Source organism: Lissotriton vulgaris, chromosome 3_1 (genome assembly GCF_964263255.1).
Source record: "Lissotriton vulgaris chromosome 3_1, aLisVul1.2, whole genome shotgun sequence".
Taxonomy (NCBI): Eukaryota; Metazoa; Chordata; class Amphibia; order Caudata; family Salamandridae; genus Lissotriton; species Lissotriton vulgaris.
The window spans coordinates 106,046,806-106,058,838 of record NC_141689.1 but is presented as its reverse complement, the minus strand read 5'-3'; the positions used below and the strand labels follow the sequence as shown (position 1 = coordinate 106,058,838).

General features: G+C 42.1%; 1 protein-coding gene across 3 annotated transcripts in view; it reads right to left on the bottom strand.

Moving 5' to 3' along the window:
- Positions 1 to 12,033, bottom strand: part of LOC147726041 (CD209 antigen-like protein C) — a 686,697-nt gene that overhangs the window by 429,922 nt on the left and 244,742 nt on the right. The window lies entirely within an intron of this gene.

The window sequence follows — 12,033 nt, the reverse complement described above, 5'->3', positions numbered from 1 at the left end:
TGCACTGTATTTACAACATACAGTGCATTCCTGTCCTTTCAGCCAACGCCGGTGTACAATTTGCAACCCAGCGCCTAAACAGGCACCCTTGTACCATGGTGCGAGCGTGTCTGTGTTGTCGGCATGATTGCTTTAGTGCTGGAACGGGGTACCTTCCTGCCAAAAAATAATCACAAAAAGCTTTTTCCATGGTCTATGTATGCTGCTGAATGCAGCACATGGAAAGAGAAAAAAGGAGGAGAAATGCAAACATTTCTCCTCCTTACACCTTCTCTGAGACGGCATACGTTTTTGGTGCTGCCCCAGGTTTAAATGATGTTGTAAATCTGGGGAAGTCTCAAGGTCCATTGGTGTTGAGTGGGAACACCCACCACAATGCCCATGGAATGCATCTTTGACACCTTAACATAGAGTAAGGTGAGACAGTGCTTTGTGCTGCCTTGCCTTACTCCATAACCGAGGCCTTGCAGGGTGGCTAGCATCCAATCCAAGACTGGCCGTAGTGGGCATTGGGCGTTTCCCCTGTATGCAGGAAGTGTGGGGATGATTTAGCAGAGCTGGGGGGCATTTTTGTTACTGGGGGCCGCTTCTTCAGCAGTGCTACTATAGCGGCTCCCAACAATAAAAGCAGCAGGGGATCTGGCCCATCAACTTTGCCCGGAATGCTTTGGGTTTCCAGTCCGGCCCTTTTTGCGCCACCTCATAGATATGTGCCACTAGAGCGTGAAACAAGTGACGATCCAGCGGAGCAGGCCTTTCGTAAATGAAGGACCTAGTCTATACGAGTCTACCCTCCCCCTTGTAGTCTTTCTGTATCCTCAGCTCCCAACTCATCGCCTCCACATCCCAGATCCCATCCAAGGGTGAACAGAAGGTTCTGAGCGGTTGTGTCTAGCTTCCTTCGACTCTCGTGCTATGTTTTTCACTCACAGACCTCACATAAGTGAAACACCAAACGCAGGGTTGCTTTATTCTCAACTCTTTGGCTAAATAATTGTTTCCTAGCGCCAAGAAGCCTTCGGTGAACGCTGTGCTCTAGAAGTAAATACGTTTGTTAAACATATCCATCTCACTGTGCATCAGTGTCTGTAGATTTTTGATACTGAGCTTTAAAGGAAGACTTTACTTAAGCAGTACCAAAAAAAGAAAAACTCAAAGGACATCAAAATTAAACTACCACAATTTCTAGAAATAGAGAACTTTTAAACATGAAAACGACACAAAATTATTAAAATCCAATAAGAGGACCGAGTTAGTATAAATTAAGGTTTAGGGCAAAAGGTACCAAGTAAAAGTGATGTGCCAATCACAAGCAACTGTTCATGGTTAACCCAGTCCTATGCATGGTTTCAGGCCAAGTGCGAGTGAGCAGAGTTCAAATACACCTTGCATGTCATCCCAGTCAAAGATTTTACCTTCGGATTTGGCTACTGGTATGGAAGTCAAAAAAGGTCATCTGGGTAAATTTGAAAGCTTCATCCAATCAAGTCCTATTCAATCACTTTAATTACCCATTGACTAGGGTCCTGTTCAAGCTATTAGAATGGTGCTGTATTGTTCTGTAGTCATTTTTAGGGAGATGTGTTTTCAACTGTTTTCTAATTTGGAGCCTTGCTGGGGTGGTCCTGGTGGATTCTAGTATGTTTTTCCATATCCTGAAGGCATACATAAAAAGTCATGCTGCCATGTTTTTTCTTATTTACGCTACTCAGTGTCCAGTCTGGTGGTGTCCTGGCTGCTGGTGGACAGAGGACTACTAGAGATTGCGAGCATGTCTGCAAGTTAAGTAGGACTGCTGGTTGTGATCCCTGTGGAAATGATGCAGCTGGTTTTGCATATATAGGGGCGAATATGATCTCGTTAGGAAGCCATTACAACCGAATCGGTTCTGGAATGCTTTCTGGATGACTCGGATCAGGGGAGTTGGACCGATCAATTTGGATGCATCTGGATGCTCCCAGATACAATTTGGTTGGACTCCCATTGACTTCAATGGGAGCCTGTGTTCTGAATGAGAACTCAGGCTCCCATTGAAAAAAAGGGTGGCTGGTGAAAATCATGCACCATATGGCGGGCACCCCATGATGCCTGACACACTGTGCACAGTTGGGGCAAGGGGACCCAGGGGTCTCCCCACAGACCCGATTTGGAGGGCCCTGGGTGAAGGGGGGCCTTCTTTGGGCCCCCAAAGACCGATTCCAACAGCCGTTTAGTTCAAGCCAAACCAAAATAGGTTTCCGAATAGGTCATTGTAATCGCTCGCTCAGAAACCGAGTCCATGGAGCAGTACGATTCGGCTCCAATGACTCAACCAGTCCGAATGCGTTTTGGAACACATTCGGGCAGCCCTTACGGTTTCCTCGCATTGTAATGGGTACGATTCAATTGGAAAGAAGGGTTCCGAATTGGATTCGGCAAGCCCAAATCCAATTCGGAGCACTACCTAACAAGATCTTAATCGACCCCACAGTGAGGGCTGGCAAAGGGAACCAGTATTCAGACAAAATATTGAGTAAGTAATATCTACTGACACAATTATCGAATTGGGAATATAGTGACACTGAAATATCATGAGCAAGAATATCCTGGACAGGAATATCGATTTTAAGGTAAGTAATATACATTTTTAAAATATAGAAGTCAATAATATTGTTTACGAAGATATAATTTTTTAGAACATCCTTTTTTATTTGTGTTATGAATTTTAGTATATACTTTAAATGTATGTGATGTAATGTTTTTTGTATAAGTCTTGTTTATGTTTTTTTAATATATGTGTACATTTCTAGTAGTTATTAAATGTAATTAAAGTTTGTGTTTTTTTAGTTCGTTAGAGGATTCTGAGTTTATAGGGGAATAGGTTGGGAAGTAATCTAATTATTATAAATTCATGATTATTTTGTATTTAATAATATTATTTAATTGATGTTTAATAGTCTTAATTGTGCTTACCATTTTTTGGGTACATTTTATGTGTAGCTTATGCGGTTTATAGGGGTAAAAGGTGGGAAGCTATTTATTTTTTATTAATTAATGTTTTGTTGTAAATTCCTATTAATTAATGAATAGATACATAATTATGGTAATTATGTAATTTGTTTTAGGTGTGGATTGTGGGGTTTGCAGGGGTAAAGGCTGGGAAGTAATGTATCTTTAATTAATAATTAGTTGATAATTAATATTAATTAATTTAATTGTGTTACTTTGTGTGTGTGTGGGTTTTGGATTTATAGGGGTAAAGAGTTGGAAGTAAATTAATTTTAAATAATGTATAAATATTTGTTGAATACATTACTTATTGTGACAGGGCGAGCCTGCCAGCAAACCCAGATGATACCGCTAGGGAATGGTGGGTAGTGAAACCTACAACACCTCCGTATATTCCCCCCCATGCAGGGTAAATGGAGCAGTGACAGCACACTCCAAGAAAACGTTGCGGAGGAAGAAATTGAAACTGGTCCCTTTAACTGGGCCGCGTCCTGCAAAGAAGCACCGCCCTCTGAGGACGTCAGCGAACAGCTATTGGAGAAGAGAGAGGAAGCGCAAAGGAAGGGAGGTTCCTGGACCACAGAAGAGAGTTGGTGGCGTTCTCGGCTGACCAGAGAGGAGTAGACTGTGACTGGCAGGAACTGCATCGGGAGAGAGAAGACGAAGCTCGAAGAACTCCGAAGACTGAGACAGAGACGGCTGAGCCTATAGGCCAAAGACCCCACGATATTGCGAGCCACGTTCCAGGAGGAACATGGCTGTCCCAGGTAAGGAGGAAGGTATCTGGGTGGGTTGGGAGGCGGGGGAGTATGACAGAGTGATTGCCCAGCCCGTATCTACCCTCTCTTTTTCCCCCGCTTCCTTACTCCCTTCCTAGCGACACAGCCCGCTTCACCGCCTTCACGAGTGAACTTCCTCACATGTGCTCCCTTCACTTGTGAATCCTAAACCCAGCATCACGTTATCACACAAACAGCGGTGGTCCCAGCACTCCCGGTTTCCCTCCTGGGATAACAGAGGGCTAGGAGCGCATAGCTAAATCATTGTTTCTCGTTTTTCTTTTGTTTGCTTCCAACCCGGGTGGAGTCTTCCAGAACGGCTATATACTGGCCAAGGAGTGACAGCGCCCAGTAATACCATCCCTCAACTACTCCAGCTTTTACAACATGGATTCCTTCTACAAAAACAGAGAAAGACTGACTAACCATATTGGAAAACCATTTAGAAAAATAAAGCCTTACACCCCTCGCCCTGGCCTACGTTTCTTTCGGCGAGGTCACACTTATTTAATTGAAAATTCATTTTAATTGTATAATTCATTTCTTTTGTTTCAATTTAGGTGCGGGTTGTGGGGATTATAGGATAAAGGTTGGGAGTTCATTTTAATTAATTATAAGTTGATTTTGAATTAATAATATTGGCTTAATTGATCATTATCTTAATTGTGCAAATGATTATTATGTTTTGATTTTAGATGTGGGTTGTAGGTTTTGTAGGGGTAATTTAAATCGCTGAATAATTATCTTTAATTAATATTAAATATTAATTTAATAATTATTTGTGAATGCGTTTTGTGGGGGTATATTTTGGAAAGTAAGTTAATTATAATTATTTATGAATTAATATTTATTAATGAAAATTAGTTTGTTGATGAATATTCATATTATTAGTGTAAATATTTGTTTTTGATATAGGGTGGGAAGTAGCTCAACTAAATATAAGTAGTAATTAATGTTTTTGTTAATAATTCATTTTTAAATGAAGTATTTAGTTGTACAGCAAGTATTTATGTATTTCACTTATACTAATATTTGTAGGTATTTGTGATATATATATATTTATTTTTCAACATATTTTTTATTTAATTTGTTTTTAAAGCAATGTTATTTTGTTGAAGATTTTTTGTTTGTTGTTAATGTTGAATTGAGTGGGAGTAGTAAATTTTTCCCCCACTGCTATCCAACACTTTCCATACTGTTGAATATATTGGAGTGGGAATATGAATTATACCCCTCCACATTCCAACACTTTCCCTACTGTTGTACTGACTGGAGTGGGAATAGTAAATTTTATTTCTCCACTGTCCAACACGTTCCCTACTGTTACACTCAGTAGAGTGGAAAAAGTAAATTGTACCCCTCCGTGATCCAACACTTTCCCTACTTTTGCAGGTATTGGTGTGGGACTATTACATTTAATTTCGCTACAATCTAAATGTTTTACTAGCATTGCATTCATTGTAGTGGGAGTAGTACATTTTAGTACTTTTCAATATAGTATTTGATCTAGATTTCTATACACTTTAGTGAGAGTAGTACATTTTACTTTTATGTGCTGTAACAATTTTATTACTGTTGTGTTGTGTGAGGTGGCAGTAGTAAATTATATATATATATACATGAGAGTAAGTTGTTTGAAGAGTAGGTGTATAAATGAGTGTCTGCTTGTATCAGTGATTGTATAAGACAGTAATTATGTGTTAGTATCTGCATAAATAAGTGATGTAGGGTGTGTATAAATAACTGAGTTGGTATGTATAACTGTACATGAGTAACTGGTATGTGATTGATTCTTTGCATGACTGACTAGGTGTGCGAGTAATTCTATGGATGAGTGGCATAGTGTGGCTGTATGTATAGGTGTATGAGTGCATATTATAGTACTGTATTGATGAGTAACTGCATATATAAGTAACTGGATGTGTCTGTAGACCTAAGAAATAGTGGGTGGTGTGTATGGTTCCAAAAATAGTAGTCTGTATTTTGGAGTGGCTGTATCAAAGTTTATATAAGGCATCAGTATGTGCATCAGATTATCACGTGGATGATGTCATCAGTGATGTCATCAGTAATGTCATTTGAGATGTCATCACTGATGTCATCAGTGATGTCACTGACCATGTCATGAGTGATGTAATATATGACGTTATCAGAAGTGCATTGCAGGCACGCAAGTTATAGTTAGCTCAACTAACTATTACTAGCGAATTTCTCTGGTTTTATTTGAGTCAAATGTCCAACTAACTATAAAGTCCCTGAAACCTATATATGTTTTTTTAGTGAATTTCAAAGGTTTTTTAAATGCTAATTCCTAACTATAACGTCTGTAAAACCTATGGTTTTTCAGTGAATTCCAAAGGTTTTTTAAATGCTAATTCTTAACTATAATGTCTGTAAAACCTATGGTTTTTTCAGTGAATTTCGAAGATTTTTGAAATTTTAATTTCATATTTTAATATTCATAAAACCTATATTTTTTCTTTTTTTTTGCAATATTTTAGAACTCTCTTATCCTTGGAGTCCCATACCGGTAGTGTACCAAGCTCTATCACCACGCAAATCCTATTCACCATATTGCTCAACACGTAAATGATGTGCATTTTGTATCTGACGGGTTTGTGGCACCGCGTTCCACGTAATATCATATATGTATGAGGTCGTGCCAGCTGCTACTTTTGTATGTGATGGGTACACAGTACCAAGCCGTGTATTACGTCATGTATGTATGGGGTTGCTCCCGCTGCACATTGCATAAGCGACAAGTGCACACTGCCAGGCCCTGTGTTACGTCAAAGACGTATGGTGTTGTGCCGGGTACACCATTCCCTCATTTTTTTTATGTCTCACAACTATATCTAAATAAGTTTAAAGTGTATATGAAAGCAAGCAATAATCTAAAATATTCCTGGCCAGGCAGGAACTGAACAACACCCAGGTCCCAGAATAATTATTCACACCCCAACGCTGGCCTGGCGTACGCAAGACCAGCCCACTTTGCGTTAGTATAAATAGGATAGCAACAACGCCACATGTCCCAGTTCCTCCACACTGCCTCAGGTGATATGGCCGCATCCACTTTGCATATTACAATGCGCAATAAAAGCAAGGTATCCATGAGGTGTACACCATCCTGGCAATCAAAACTGGATCTAAATTGTGAACTCTACTGGCCGTTGTGTTTGGACACACAACAATAACAGCAGGTGAGCAGTGGGGCCTAGGTGCACAGGGGCTGCAATTGAGTGCGATGCTGCGGGAGCGGTGGGAATGCATCAGCCTGGGTTCGCAGGTGTGAACAAGCAATGTTGCCATGCATAATGATGTGATCTCTGACCTCATTCAGTCACATCTCAGTCTCGTTTTAAGGACCTGCTGGACCGTATTCTAGGCCTGAGCCAGTGGACAGCGCTGCCCTACAGACATGTGGCGTTGGCTTTTGGGGCACTGTAGTGAGCTGATTACTAAGTATACATGCACACAGGCTTGGGTCACTTCATTATAGGTGCACATTATGCTTCTAGCATGCGCTCTGTTCCTTTGTATGTGAACGTGTGCATAACATATTATTATTTAACCTTGTGTATTCTCGTGCATTCCAACTCCTCTTTGAACCACGATTACCACTAACAGTTGGTAGATCATACTTCAAGAAGGAAGGATGCACTCAACTGGTGTTCTCTATTAAGCTTGAAATAAACCTTCATTTACCTCAAGAAGTTTCCAGCATAATATTATTTCTCCCTTTTCACACACTGAGTTGGTTGCGCCAAAATGGGCGGAGCGGGTGCTCACTCTGTGACGATGCCCTGGGCATTTTTTAAGCCTTCCATCGTGGTATCAAGACACAGTCCCCGACCGGAGACCTGCGATGCCACCCTGAGACAGGCACCCTGGAGTCGGAGCTCACACCGGCACGTCGTTGGACACACCGGTGGTGGCAGGTGAGCAGTGAAGCCTCGGTGCGCAGGAGCTGCAATTGAGCAAAGTGCGGGGTAAGGGGCTGCGGTGCATTATTTGTGAATGCAGGCAAGTTGTCATAGATAATAATGTAATCTCTGGCCTCATTCATATCTCTGATTCTTTTTAAGAACTTGCTGGACCGCACTCTTTCTCGCGAACCCCAGTGTCCCAGACACATGGGTGACAGGAGGTGAACAGTGATGGATGGGTGCAGTAGGCCGATACCCTGTCTCCTCCTCCCTCCGTTCTTTTGACTCTCCCTCCCCTTCTCGCTTCCACCCACTCGCTCTCTGTCCCATCCTCACTTTCTTTCTTCCATTCAGACTACCTTTCTTTTGCTCTTGGACATGGCACACATACTTAAGTTTATTTTTTGTCTTGCATGTTTTCTACGCCGCTTCCGGAAGAGTCCCACCCACCCACTCATTTCATGTTATACTGTTGTTTGTTCGAATAAAGTTGTGTTTCCATTTATTTGTGTTGTTTTAATAAAGGTTATTTTTTTTAATCAATAAATAAGTGAGTTATCGGTCTTCAACGCTTGTCTATAGTTTATTGTGAAAATCGGCGGTTGATAGGAGGTAATGAGGGAAAACATTTGTAATTTTGCGGTGCACCTAACAAATATAAACCAACAGACTATTACATAAATGAAGCCTGGGTAATTCTACAAGTGCAAGGGTTCTATGAGTGTATCACTTCAGAACACCATGAGTACTGCCCGTGTGATTACAGAACCACGAAGGCACTGCCAAGGACCACCAGGCTTCAGGGACTGGCAAGGACCACCCTGCATATTTAAGTAAAGCCCCGGAGGGTGGCGATCTCCTGACTTCAGTTGGCCTCGATGTCCCCCGAATACTTAGTAAACAATACCCGGGGACATGTCAATCTCCTAGGCTGCGAAATGTCTCTATGCCCCTGCGCCTGATTTACATATGAGATTAAGGTCCACAGTGCTGCAGAGACCCCACAATATAATAATAGGATTTGCCCCGGAACATTACCCACCAGGGGGCTCATTTAAATGAGTGGGTGAGACCCCGCGTCATTCTTTTTTCTCCATTTTTACCATCTGGATCCACTTTATTGAAATTGAAATTAAATGAAATGAAAATGGCACTTAAAAAGTGCATGGCTACCCTAAGGCCTCCGAGCGCTTTATTGAAGCGATACAAGGTTTTCCTCCTCTCGCTTCAAAGACGCAATCAAGGATTTGCTGTCAAAGGGTGGAAGCCATTTACCCGCCCTTTAATAGTAAACATAAATGTCCCCTGGATGCACACCCTTGGACATTGTATGAGCTGCGCCTGGGAGGTGGCCCTCCCTAGGGCCGTGATGCATTGGTTACTGCATTACTACAGAATTAGCTTAAACTAACACTACTTGCAGACGTGTAATACAGCAACCAGAGTGTAGTGAAGAGGCAGAGGAAGCCCAAAATCAAACAATATAAATCCTACCAGAGGTCGGATGACATAGTTCGATGAGCCGACGACCCTGGGATGAGTAGAAATAGCTGCACAAAGAAAACGGGTCTTCAGCAGAACGCTGCCTTCCTTTTACCTTCTCCGGCTCGTCACCAAATTCATGTAGTGAAGAGGCAGACAGCAGTGGATCCGATAAGTAGATTTATTGCAGGAAAGCAAGGCCACCAACAGGAGCAGACAGCAAGGCAACCGTCTTATCCAGCACCATGTAAAACTTCCCCAAGATTCCCCTCATTACAGCCCTGCATTCTAACATTACATACTTATATTCTAGTAGCATTACATACTAACATTCTACTATGACTTACATTGGAATACCACACAGAGCACATGACTTTACAGCAATGAGATAACACTAAGAAGGGTAGAGAGAAGAAAAACAATACAAACAGTGTGATGGGCATGCAGTGGCACAGGTTGTGTGTTTAGAAAACTGCCCTCACTCACACACAAATGTGTGTGACATGATTCATCATCGGGTCTGCTAACAAAACATCCTAGCATAGCCATGCACAGGATTGAGTATAGGGAGGGGGAAGACAAACAACACAAAAGTGACAAACAGTGATGTCAGGGTGTGTGTTACCCGGTGACTGGGTACGGTGAAAGAAAAAGGTGCAGCGAAGGAAAGTGCTTAAAACTGGCTCATGGGTACCCTTACAGAACCCTTTATTTATAGAGAATATCAGGTTCCCAAAACACCCCTCCTTACACTGCCATTGTCAACATGTTTCGACCGTCTTACTGTGTTCCCACTAAAAGGTCACACCGGTCTTCCTCAGGACTTCTACCAGCCCCAGTCTAGTTCCCCACCTTACCTTATTCTGGTTAGTAGATGCGGTATAAGGACCAATTTTGATCAAAAAATGTGCAGAGGTAATTCCTGCCAACACGGGATACAAATACGAGTTTATCAGAATGCTAAACCCGAAAAGGTGCCGGGCAGGGAGAACCCCTAAGAACACAACTGTTCCGTAGGGCGTTCGTACCACTTGTGCCTCCTGCAATGGCGCCGCGTAGTACTATGCGGCATGTTATATCAGGGGGTTTGGGGTAGTGGAGATCTATTGACCCTCTTCCCTTTTCTGTGAGTAATAATTTTACAACAATGACCTAATAGTTTCATCCACAAGTCTTGAGACCAGCAGGGGTGAGTAGTTAGCTTCCCACTCCCTGTATTGTACAAACGCAAACTAACACTACGTCCACAGGTATGCTACAGCACCCAGAGCGCATCACTTTACAGCAATGAGATCAGGGTGAAGGCTCATGGTTTAATCCCAGAGCCTTCAGACCAGTAGGGGTAAGTAGTTTGCTTCCCGCTCCCTGTATAATATAAATGCATACTAACACTACTTACACAGTTATACTACACAGGCCAGTATGCCTGAGTCTTCACACCGGTAAGCGTAAGTACTTCACTTCCCACTTCCGGTATAATATAAACGCACAGTAGGTGTCAGTATTTCGCTTCCTACTCCCTGTATGGTATAAATACCAACTAACAATACTTGCACACCTATGCCACAAAGACCAGAGCACATCACATTACAGCAAAGAGCTCACGGTTTAGGCTCTCTGTTTCATACCCGAGTGTAGCAGCATCTCATCTCAGCACCATGTCACTCTGAGTGACACCGCACTTTCAGACCGGTAGGAATGACTACTTCGCTTCGCACTCCTCCACAGAGGTTACAGTGCTCCTATCCTCTTTTTTCAAAAGAGCAACGAGGGGGCAAAAAAAAGAGGAAAAATACAAAATACCTGTAGCAGTCCTAAACCCTGATATGACACATGATGAATACACTACCAGGCACACTTTACATGAGCAAGACAAAAATCGGATACCAGGCAGCACAGAGCACTGCAAAGATGCCCAGGAGGATGAGCGAATTCCTAGGAAGAGACCTGAGGACTCACGTGCGCTCCCCCAAGCAGTCAGCATTTGAAGGGGAGGGGGGAGGGACGAGCAGGGCGGAAGAGGAGGGCTCAGTGACGGAGGTAAAACGGAGGTGAAACAGTAAGCAACGAGGGGGCACACAAGAGGAAATATACAAAGTAACTGTAGCAGTCCTAAACCCTGATATGACACACAAGAAAAACACTACCAGGCACACTTTACATGAGCAAAACAAAAATCGGCAAAACTGAATCAGGTGACTCGAACACTGCAACAGGGGCCTTGCTGGATACCAGGCAGCGCAGAGCACTGCAAAGCTGCCCTGGAGGATGAGCGAGGTCCTGGGAAGAGGCCTTAAAAGTGTGTGAAGATCTACAAAGCAGTGAGTGGATTTCTAGAAAGTTGTGTTGGTGTGTCATTCTTTTAAAAATGGTACTCTATATTTTTTAGTGAGTGATGAAAAGTTATACTAGCGTATGATCAGGTGTAGCAGATTGTCACGTGGATGATGTCATCAGTGATGTCACAGACCATATCATGAATGATGTAATATGTGACATCATCAGCAGTGGATTGCGGGCGCGCGAGTTACAGTTAGTACAACTAACTATAACGGAGGAATTTTAATGGTTTTGTACAAGTGAAATGTCCAGCTAACTATAAGACCCCTGAAACCTATTTTTTTTAAGTGAATTTCTAAGATTTTTTAATTGCTAATTCCTAACTATGACATACCTGAAACCTATGTTTTTTTCAGTGAATTTCAAACGTTTTTTAAATGCTAATTCCTAACTATAACATACCTGAAACCTATGCTTTTTTCAGTGAATTTCAAAGATTTTTTAAATGCTAATTTCTAATTATAATGCTAATAAAGCCTATCTGTTTTTTTCTTTTTCAATTATCATCCCAGTCC